Here is a 10,931-nt window from a genome sequence, read left to right as displayed (position 1 = left end):
ACAGTCAAATGCCCAGTGTCCTTCCTGATGGCACTTAGGACTAGGGCCCAGAGACACTTATGAGGCTTGGGACATGTATGAGCCCAGTGACCCATCTGACCACATTTAAAATAGAGTCTGGGTGGTCCCCAGGGACCCTTCTGCAGGCTGGTAGAACCAGGGACAGATGCTGAGGCTGGCCGGACAGTTTGAGTGAGCATCTGATATTTCTGCTTCTGGGCCTTCCCATCTCTCCTGTTATACACCTTAAAGGCCACACCTAGAACCTCGGCTTGGGGAGTTAGGTGCCCCCTCTTGAGGCACCTTAGTTTAGCCTTAATGATGGGGAAACTCTGGGAGAAAAAGTAGGTCATTAGTAGTTGTCTCCCATCTGGAATTTCAGGGTCCAGATTAGTGTATTGTAATAAAGCCTCCGTCAGGTGGTCTAAAAATGCTGAAGGGTGTTTATTCTTATCTTGGATGATTTCCTGGAGCTTTTCATAATTGATAGCCTTATGGGCTGCCTTTCTAAGTCCTGCCATGAGGCAAGTAATGAATTGGTTTCTACTCGTTACTCCTCCAGGCAAATTCTAATTCCAGTTGGGGTCTTGATCAGGGGCTGCTTCAGTGCCAATTGGGTGGGCAGGGGAGATCTGATGTACCTCATCAGCATAATGTCTAGCTTATACCCAAACTCGCCTGAGCTCCTCGGGCAGGAGGGTGTTAGACAGGATCATACGGACATCGTGGAAGGTCAAATAACATGACTGAGTCAGATACGGAAACTCTTTGATCTATGTGGTGGGACTTGAAGTACCAGACCCAAGCCACTTTTCTATCTGTGAACGATCTGACAAAGAGAAAGGCACAGGAACCCGGATTACACTGTCTACCCCGGCCACCTTATGTAGAGGACAGAGATGCCAGTTGGGCAGCGGCAGCCCGTGAGCATGTGGCAGGAGGAGAGAAGGGTGGGGGCTGAGGGGACAGTTGCTGTAGTGGCTTCATCAGAAAGAGAATTGTGGGTTGGCAGGGGATCATCTGCTGGGTTAAAGGAGGAGGAATCCTGGGTAGGATTTTCTGTCCCTTTGGAAGCAGGCTTAGAGCAGGTGAAAGGTAAGAGGACTTGTGCAGGAGAAAAGAGTTGCAGAGAGAGGACTTAGAACACAGAGCAGAAGGCCTGAACGTATAGTATCTCTTTCCATCTTCCTGAATGCTCACAATAGTTGAAAAGATCCCTGATAATATTGGGATCAAGAGTGCTATTAAATAACCATTTAAAGTCATTACACGAAGGATTTGGGGCCAGATCTGATCGCATAAGCAGATAAGTTTTGGGAGGTTTAGGTCTGGGGTGAGAGAGAGCCCAAAACCCAAGACCCAAATAAAAGATCACCCATAGACTCGGTTGACAGTAGGGATTGGCTGTAGCTGTGAAAGCTGTGGCTGGGGCTGCCCCTGACCACATGACAACCCTAGGGGTGCCGGGCATTTCAAGAGTCATTTCCTGGGACGCGTAGGTGGTTTAGGCTGACCAGAGACAGGGGTTTTACCTGGAATGTCCAGTGGTGGGTGCAGAGAGGGCTTTCGGTGGAATGGAAGTCCTGGTCCCACGATGGAGTTTGGATTGGGGCCTGGGGACACTCAGTGACCTTTGAAGAGGGAAGTGGGCACACCAGGGAACCTGATCCTGGGTTTTAGCACCAAAATGAGGGAAAGCAAGGAACGAGAGATGGGTCAGCAAGAAATAAAAGGCGGAGATACACACGAGAGTTTATTTGTCAGGGCTGACGAATAAAGGCCATCTCTCTACGGGAGAGAGAGGCAACGCAGGCTGGGGTTCTGGGACTTTTATGGGGGGGGCCTCAGGAATCAGAGCTGAGGGGTCCTAATGAGGGCAGTTAGGGGGTTGGGGTGGTGTGAGGGAGCGGTGAGCCTTTCTCAGAAAGACCCTTGGCAGGAAAGCAAAACTTTCCTTAAAATGGCCATGCAGATGCTAAGCAAGGACCTTAGAGTGGGGGTCTTTTGACACTGACTCAAACTCTGTCACTTCCCCTCCGATATGAGGTGACTCAAATAAAAGAAGAGGGGGATCATGTGGAGTCATTTGCCAACAGGAGGTTATGGGAAGAGAGTTCTTTCACAAATTAATGCCGAAGTCCTTCTCCTAAACAGAACCATGGTTATGGGAGGCCAATCTTACGGGTGACTGAGTTACACTCCCCAGCTGGGTGCTGAGGCGCTCAGTCACAGAAATGGGTGTGTCTTGCTACAGCCCCATGGGTGAAGCTATGCTCACCTGTTCCTTTGTAATATAACCTCTTGCCCTGTTTAGGATAGAATCTTCCATGGAAGTGCCTTGTGTGTGTCCCCTCCTCTTACTGTGCTCTTGGGTGCGGCCTACTCAGGTGTCAGTCCACCTGCTGAGTAGACTCAGCCCCCTGAAACCTGCCTCATTTGAATAGCTTCTCCTCAATAAAAGGGGTCAGCACGTGCTCTCGCTCTCTCTCTCTTTCTGCAGACCCTTAAGGTCAGAGGAGCCGTCACAGCAACCCCAAAGAAAAAGGTATTTGTGTCTCTTGTGTGGTTATTTCGTGCAGCCCAGTTAGCCCAGTTTACCTGGAGTGACCCCTGAGCCTTTTAGTCACGAGAACAGAAACTCGGCACATGGTACATTGCAGAATTGGCCTCCTCCAGGAATGAGCATCCAACTTCATATGTTGGACTTGTCCACACCCAGCCAGCAATGGACCATGGGCCAGGTGACATGGAGCCCCAATTCCCTCAAGACCAGGGGGATGAACTGAACAGGGGGTTCTGAAACAGACTGAAGTATAGGGGGGCTCTGAAATATGGAGCACCTTCCTCGTGCTGTGGATAGAAGCTGAGGATAGGGGTGCCAAGGAAGCTTAGGGAAGAGGTGGCCTGTCCCCACGCCTATCTCCTGAAGGCCAACTTCACCTGCCGGTGTACCTGTCCTGCCTTTTTTCTTCAGTGTGTGTGAGGGGGTGGAGCTTCTCTTTTAAAAAATTGCTCAGCCTTCACTTCTGGCTTCCTTCAAAACTGGCTCGAAATAAAACCTATTTTCCTATCAATTTGACTCTGATGTTTCTGGGGCAGTGAGCATCATAACCTAGCTTCCCTCTTGGCTGGTACTGAGGCCATCCAGGATCAGGAGAGCAAGTTTCCCAAGGCGCTTTCCACAGGATGGGTATTCAAACCGCCCCATATTGCAAAAACGTGCCTATTGTAGCTCCCCCTCGGGAATGCTGGGAAGACCAGGAGGCAGACACTGGGGGGGCATCACCCTACGGGTCAGAGACATGTTCTGCAACCTCCTGCAGAGCCCGAGGCCAGGCACCACCACTCCTACTGCTGTGCTGCGGGAATCCTTGCTCCATCTGTTCAATTTTTCCAATCGGTACCATGGTTTTTCCCTGGAACTTACACTATCTTGTTGAAATTTCCTTAAACAGTTACTTCACCATCAAGACATTTGCATTTAATGTCTTGCAGGCATCATCTGTGCGAGCATCGTGAACACAGGCCCTAAAATGCCCTCAACATCAGCATCTGCTCGGTCATGTGACTGCAAAGTGAAGAACCCATTAACTTCCAGCTCCTGGCTTATTGTCCAAACATGTGTCTCGGATGCATGCATTATTTAATGGTTCAGGCTGCAAGGACAACTTTTCTAGCTTGGTTGCTTCTTTTTGCTCCCATTCAGCCATATCTATAGATCAGTTCCTCATTTTTCCTCGCCTGCACTGATCAACGTGGGCATTTCCCGCCAGGGTGATACTTTGAAAAATTGTGCATGTGTATACACTCACACATATACATATATATAATAAAATTCACCATCTTATCCATTTATAATTGTAAATGCATTTTTCAGTGGCATTAAGGATGTTGTGCAACCATCACCATCACCTATCCCCAGAATTTTGTCATCTTTGTTAACTGATACTCCATATCCATTCCCTTTCCTCACTTCCTCCAAACCCTGGAAATCACTATTCTACTTTCTATGAATTGGACTACTACATGTTAGTGAAATTATATGGTGATTTTTTATTATATGTACCTTTATGACTGGCTTATATCACTTGGTATAATGATATATGAGTCAGTTTTCATTACTATAACAAAATACCTGAGGCAGGCTAATTTTTCAAAGAAAAAAGACTTACTTAGCTCACAGTTCTAGAGGATCAAAGTCTTCTAGAGGTTGGGCAATGCCATTGGTTCAGTTTTTCGTGAAGACCTAAAAGAGCAGATAGTGTTACAACATTAGGAGCATGTGTGGGAGGAAGAAATCTCATCACCAAACAGGAAGCAATTCAAGGGTAGGACTTGTTCTTAAAAGGTGAGACTTCACCTTTTAAAGGTTCCATCACCTCTAAGTACTGCCATACTAGGGATAAGCTCCCCATACACAAACCCTTGGGGGACACAACCAAATTATATCTAAACTACAAGTTCATTGATGTGGTAGCATGTGTCAAAATTTCCCGCCTTTCTACTGAGTTCCTTTTCAAGACTGAATAGTATTCCACCACATGAATATACCACATTTTGTTGATTCATTTATTTGTCAGTGGACACTTGGGTTGCTTTCACCTTTTGTTTATTGTGAATAATGTTGCTTTGGGAACATGAGTGTACAAATATGTCTTTGAGATTTCACTTCTGATTCTTTTGAGTATATTTTCAAATCCACTACACAAAATATATGGACATTTTACAAATTTCCATGTCATACTTGAGCAAGGACCATGTTAGTCTCTTCTGTGTCTTCCAGTTTTAGTATTTGTGCCTCTGAAGTGAGGTGATTTTAAACCAACATTGGTGGAGGCTTCAGACACTTGTTTTCAGCTTTGTAAAGTTATAATTGACAAACAAAACTTGATATGTTTGAAGTGTACACTTTGATGTTTTGAAATATGTATGCATTGTGATCATCACAACAAAGCTAATTAGCATATCTATCGCCTCACCTACTTATCATTTACTTCATTTCTTTTTTTTAACCAATGAGAATATTTGCTACCCTCTTGGCATATTTCAGGTATACGTTATTTTTAAATTGAGTTAACCATGTTTTACATTAGATCTCCAGACCTTTTTCATGTTGCATAAATGAAACTTTGTTGACAAATATTCTCCCATATATCCCTTCCTCCAGCCCCTGACAATGACAATTCTGCTTTATGTTTCTATGAGATTGGTTATTTTAGACTCCTCACATAAGACATCATGCAATATTTGCCTTTCTGTGCCTGGCTTATTTCCCTTAGCATAAGTCTTCCAAATTCATTCATCCATGCTTTGAATGGCAGGGTATCCTTCATTTTTTAAGATGAAATGTTTTGTGTGTGTGTGTGTGTGTGTGTGTGTGTGTGTGTATCACATTCCTTTTATTCATCCATTCATTGATGAATAGTTAGGCTATCTTCATGTCTTGTCTCTTGTGAATAATGTTGCAACAAACATTAGAGTGCAGATACCACTTTGTGATTCTGATTTAACTACCCAAATTCTCACCAATGCTTATCTTTGGCCTTTTTGATAATAGCTGTTCCAACAGGTGTGAGGTGATATCCCATGTGATTTTGACTTTGATTTCCATGATTATGAGTGATATAGAGCATAACTTTTCATAGCATAACTTTTCATAGACCATTTTTATATTCTTTTCTGGAGAAATGTCTATTTAGGTCTTTTGCCTTTTTTTAAAGTCAAGTTTCTTGTTTTCTTGATATCAAGTTATGTGAGTTCTGATTTGGGAAAATCATATGACTCTAGAAATTTGTTGATGCCTTTGATATTCTCTATTTTATTGGAATACAAGTTTTCAAAATAATTTCCAATTATTTTTGTAGCGTCTGTTGTGATATTTCCTTTGTCATCATGTATGTTAGTGATTTGAGTTTTCTCTCTCCTCTCCGTTAGCATGGCTAAGGGTCTATCAATTTTATTTTAGTTTTTTAAGAACCAATTTTTTGTTTTGTCAATTTTTTTCTTTTGTTTCAATTTCATTGGTTTCAGCTCTGATTTTAATTATTTCCTGACTTCTACTGCTTTTGGTGTTGATTTGTTCTTCTTGTTGTAATGTTGGGTCATTTATTTATTGACTTTTTCTGCTTGATGATATACACAATTTAAACAAATAAATTTCAAGCGATGAAATAGAAGATACTATCAGAAGCCCACCAACCAAGAGAAGCCCAGGACTATATGGATACAGAGCTGAGTTCTACAAGACTTATAAGGAAAAACTAATACCTTTACTCTTCAAATTATTTTGTGAAATAGAAAAAGGGGAAGCACTTCCACATTCGTTCCACGAGGCCAATATCACCCTGACTCCAAAACCAGGCAAAAGACACATCAAAGAAAGAAAACTTCAGACCAATATCTCTAATGAACATAGATGCAAAAATTCTCAATAAAATTCTTGCAAATCGAATACAAAAACATATAAAAAATATAGTGCACCACGATCAAGTGGGGTTCATCCCAGGGATGCAAGTTTGGTTCAACATACAGAAATCAGTAAATGTAATTCATCACATCAATAGATTTAAAGATAAGAACCATATGATCATCTCAATAGATACAGAAAAATCATTCAACAAAACACAGCACCCCTTCATGTTCAAAATACTAGAAAACTAGAGATAACAGGAACCTATCTCAACATCATAAGCTGTCTATGCTAAGCCCAAGGGCAGCATCATTCTAAATGGAGAAAAGTTGAAGGCATTCCCTCTAAAAACTGAAACAAGACAGGGATGCCCTCTTTCACCACTTCTATTTAACATAGTTCTTGAAACTATGTTATAAGAAATTATAAAAGATAAAAGAAATTAAAGGGATACACATAGGAAAAGAAGAACTCAAATTAGCACTATTTGCCAATGATATGATTCTATACCTAGAAGACCCAAAAAACTCCACCTGAAAACTTCTGTAACTAGTAAATGAAGTCAACAAAGTAGCAGGATACAAAAATCAACACCCATAAATCAAAGGCATTTCTGTATATCAGTGACAAATCCTCAGAAAGGGAAATGAGGAAAACTACCCTATTTATAATAGTTTAAAAAAAAACAACTTGGGAATCAACCTAATAAAAGAGGTGAAAGACCACTACAATGAAAACTACAGAACACTGAGGAAAGAAATTAAAGAAGACCTTAGAAGATGGAAAGATCTCCATTGTTCTTGGATAGGCACACTAATATTGTCAAAATGACCATACTAACAAAAGCACTATGCAGATTTAATGAAATTCCAACCAAAATCCCAATGACATTCCTCATAGAAATAGAAAAAGCAGTCATGAAATTCATATGGAAAAATAAGAGACCTAGAATAGCTAAAGCAATCCTTAGCAGGAAGAAGCAGCAGATGGCATCACTGTATAGACCTTAAACTATAGTACAGATCAATAGTAACAAAAACTGCATGGCATTGGCACCAAAATAGACTGGTAGACCAATGGTATAGAATAGAGGACATAGAGACTAATCCACATAATTACAGTAATATTAGACAAAGGCGCCAAAAACATACTTTGGAGAAAAGATAACCTTGTCAACAAACGGTGCTGGGAAAACTAGAAATCCATATGCAACAAAATGAAATTAAACCCCTATCTCTCACCATGCACAAAACTCATTTCCCTTTCAGAGGATTTGTCACTCATATACAGAAATACCTTTGATTTATGGGTGTTGAATTTGTATCCTGCCACTTTCTTGAATTCATTTACTAGTTATAGAAGTTTTCAGGTGGAGTTTTTTTGGGTCTTCTAGGTATAGAATCAAGAACCTAGGAATTAAACCAGAGGCACTGTGACTATTAGAAGAAAAGTAGGCCCAAATCTCCATCATGTGGGATTAGTCCCCAACTTCCTTAATAAGACTCCCATAGAGCAAGAATTAAAATAAAGAGTCAATAAATGGGATGGATTTAGACTAAAAAGCTTCTTCTCAGCAAAAGAAACAATCAGTGAGGTGAAAAGAGAGCCTACATTTTGGGGGCAAATTTTTACCACATGCACATCAGATAGAGCACTAATCTCTAGGGTATATAAAGAACTCAAAAAGCTAAACACCAAAAAGGCAAACAGCCCAATCCATAAATGGGCCAAGGAACTGAATAGACACCTCTCAGAAGATGATATACAATTCATCAACAAATATATAAAAAAAATGTTCAGCATCTCTAGCAATTAGAGAAATGCAAATCAAAACTACTCTAAGATTTCATCTCACTCCAGTCAGAAAAGCAGCTATTAAGAACACAAACAGCAATAAGTGTTGGTGAGGATGTGGGGGAAAAGGCACACTCATACACTGCTGGTGGGGCTACAAATTGGTGCAGCCAATATGGAAAGCAGTATGGAGATTCCTTGGAAAGCTGGGAATGGAACCACCATTTGACCCAGCTATCCTACTACTTGGTCTATACTCAAAAGGACTTAAAAACAGCATACTACAGGGACACAGCCACATCAGTGTTTATAACAGCACAATTCACAATAGCTAAACTGTGGAATCAACCTAGATACCCCTCAGCAGAGGAATAGGTAAAGAAAATGTGGTATATATACAAAATGAAATATTACTCAGCAATAAAAGAGAATAAAATCATGGCATTTACAGGTAAATGGATAGAGTTGGAGAATATAATGCTACATGAAATTATCCAATCCCAAAAAAACAAATTCTGAATGTTTTCTCTGATATAAGGAGGCTGATTCATAATGGGGTTGGAAGGGGAGCATGGGAGGATTAGATGAATTCTAGATAGGGCAAAGGGATGGGAGGGGAAGGAAGGGGGCATGGGGGTAAAAAAAGATGGTGGAATGAGATGGACATCATTACCCTAAGTACCTTAAGACACAAATGGTGTGAATATACTTTGTATACAACCAGAGATATGAAAAATTGTGCTCTATATGTGTAATATGAATTGTAATGCATTCTGCTGTCATATATAATAAATTAGAATAAAAAATTAATAAAAAGTTATGTGAGTTCCTAACACACTTTGGATATTCACCCCTTATCAGATGTGTGGTTTGCAAATGTTTTCCCCATTCCATTGGTTGTATCTTGACTCCTTTGACTATTTCCTTCACTGTGCAGAAGCTTCTTAGTTTGATATAATCCCATTTGTCTATTTTTGCTTTTATTGCTGGGTTTTTGGGGTTCAACCCCCAAATCATTGTTCAAACCAACATCAAGAAACTTTTCCCTTATATATTTTTTTTCCTAGTACCTTTAAATTTTCAGGTCTTACATTTAAGTCTTTAATCCATTTTAATTGACTTTTAATACAATGTGAGATAATGGTCCAGTTTCATTCTTCTACTTATGGATGTCTAATTTTCCAAACACCATTTATTGAAGAGACTGTCCTTCCCCTATTGTGTGTTTTTGGTTCTTTGTAATGCCTGGGTTTGTTTCTAGGCTTTCTCTTCTCGTTTGTTAATATGCAGTGTTATGCTTTGGAACTGGGATGTCCCCCAGAGGTTCATGTGCTGAGGGTTTGTTCCTGTATGCATCAATGTTCAGAGGTGAGCTTTTGGGAAGTGATTGGACCATGAAGATTCTAATAAATGGACTAATATATTGGTGGGTTCATAACTGAATAGATATTGGGAGATGGTAAAAAGTGTAGGAGGTGGGGCCTAGTTGGAGGAAGAAGAAAGAAAGAGTATTTCTTTTTTTCTTTTTCCTCCTTCTTCTCCTATTCCTTCTCCCTTCCTCCTCCTCCTTCCTCTACCTCCTCCTCCTCCTTCTTGTGTTTATTTACTGGAATGAAAGTATACTCCAGGGAGAATGTACAATGAATTGTCCCAAAATAGAAAACAACCTGGGAGGGAACTTCTTGTTCCCAGTCCCCCCTTAAGTGTCACTTGAGCATGAGCTAAAAACCTTTGAAACCATGAACCCAAGTAAATCCTCCTTTAAGTTATTTTTCTCAGGTATTTTGTCACAGTGACACAAGGTTGACATAGTGTGTCTGTTTATATGCCAGTGCCATACTGTTTTCTATTTTTAAATCAGATAGTGTGGTGCCTTTAGCTTTGTGTTTTCTTGGTAAAGATTGTGTTGGATATGCAAAGTCATTTGGGATTCCTTGGGATTCTTTTATATTTCTGTAAAGAATATTGTTGGTTTTTTTTATTTGTTTTGTTTTGTACTAAGGATTGAACCCAGAGCCTTGTTCATGCTGGGCAAGCACTCTACCACTGAACTACATCCCCAGTCTGCCACTGAGATTTTGATAGAGACTGCATTGAATCTGTAGACCACTTTCAGTTGGATGGACATTTAACAATATTAACTCTCAGTCCATGAACATATGATGTCTTTCCATTTAACTGCATCTTCTTTGATTTCCTTCATCAACATCTTATAATTTTCAATGTGCTAGTCTTTCACCTCTTTGTTTATGTTTCTTTCAAAGCATTTTATTCTTTTTCATGCTATTATAATGGGATTTAATTTTTTTTCTTTTAGATAATTCATTGTCAGTGTATAGAAAACCCACTGACTTTTATGTGTTTTGTAGCCTGCAACTTCATTGAATTTATTAGTCTAACAGTTTTTTTGTTGTTGTTGCTGTCACTGTTGAGTCTTTAGGGTTTTCTATAATAACATCATGTTATTTGAACAGAGATAACTTTAGCTCTTCTTTCTAATTTGATATATTTTTTTATTTCCTTTTTTCCTCTAAGTGCTCTACTTAGGACATCTAGTACCATGTTGAACAGTGGTGAGTAGACATCGTTGCCTTGTACTGAAGATTAGAGTACAAGCTCTCAGTTTTCTCCCACTGAATGTGATGTTAGCCATAGGCTTTTAAAATATGGCTTATATCACGGTGAGGTACATTTTATTCCTTTTATGCTTATTTTGTTCAGAGGTTTT

General features: G+C 40.2%; 1 non-coding gene across 1 annotated transcript; it reads right to left on the bottom strand.

Annotated features, from left to right (window-relative positions):
• Window positions 1–4,707: 4,707 nt before the first annotated feature.
• Window positions 4,708–4,812, bottom strand: LOC120891046 (U6 spliceosomal RNA). The gene has a single exon (XR_005735479.1). It is a non-coding gene; the product is annotated as a U6 spliceosomal RNA (small nuclear RNA).
• Between the last annotated feature and the right edge of the window lie 6,119 nt (window positions 4,813–10,931).

The sequence above is a fragment of the Ictidomys tridecemlineatus genome, chromosome 11 (genome assembly GCF_052094955.1).
Source record: "Ictidomys tridecemlineatus isolate mIctTri1 chromosome 11, mIctTri1.hap1, whole genome shotgun sequence".
Classification (NCBI taxonomy): domain Eukaryota; kingdom Metazoa; phylum Chordata; class Mammalia; order Rodentia; family Sciuridae; genus Ictidomys; species Ictidomys tridecemlineatus.
The sequence above is the reverse complement of the archived record's forward strand: the minus strand, read 5'-3'. Positions and strand labels throughout refer to the sequence as shown.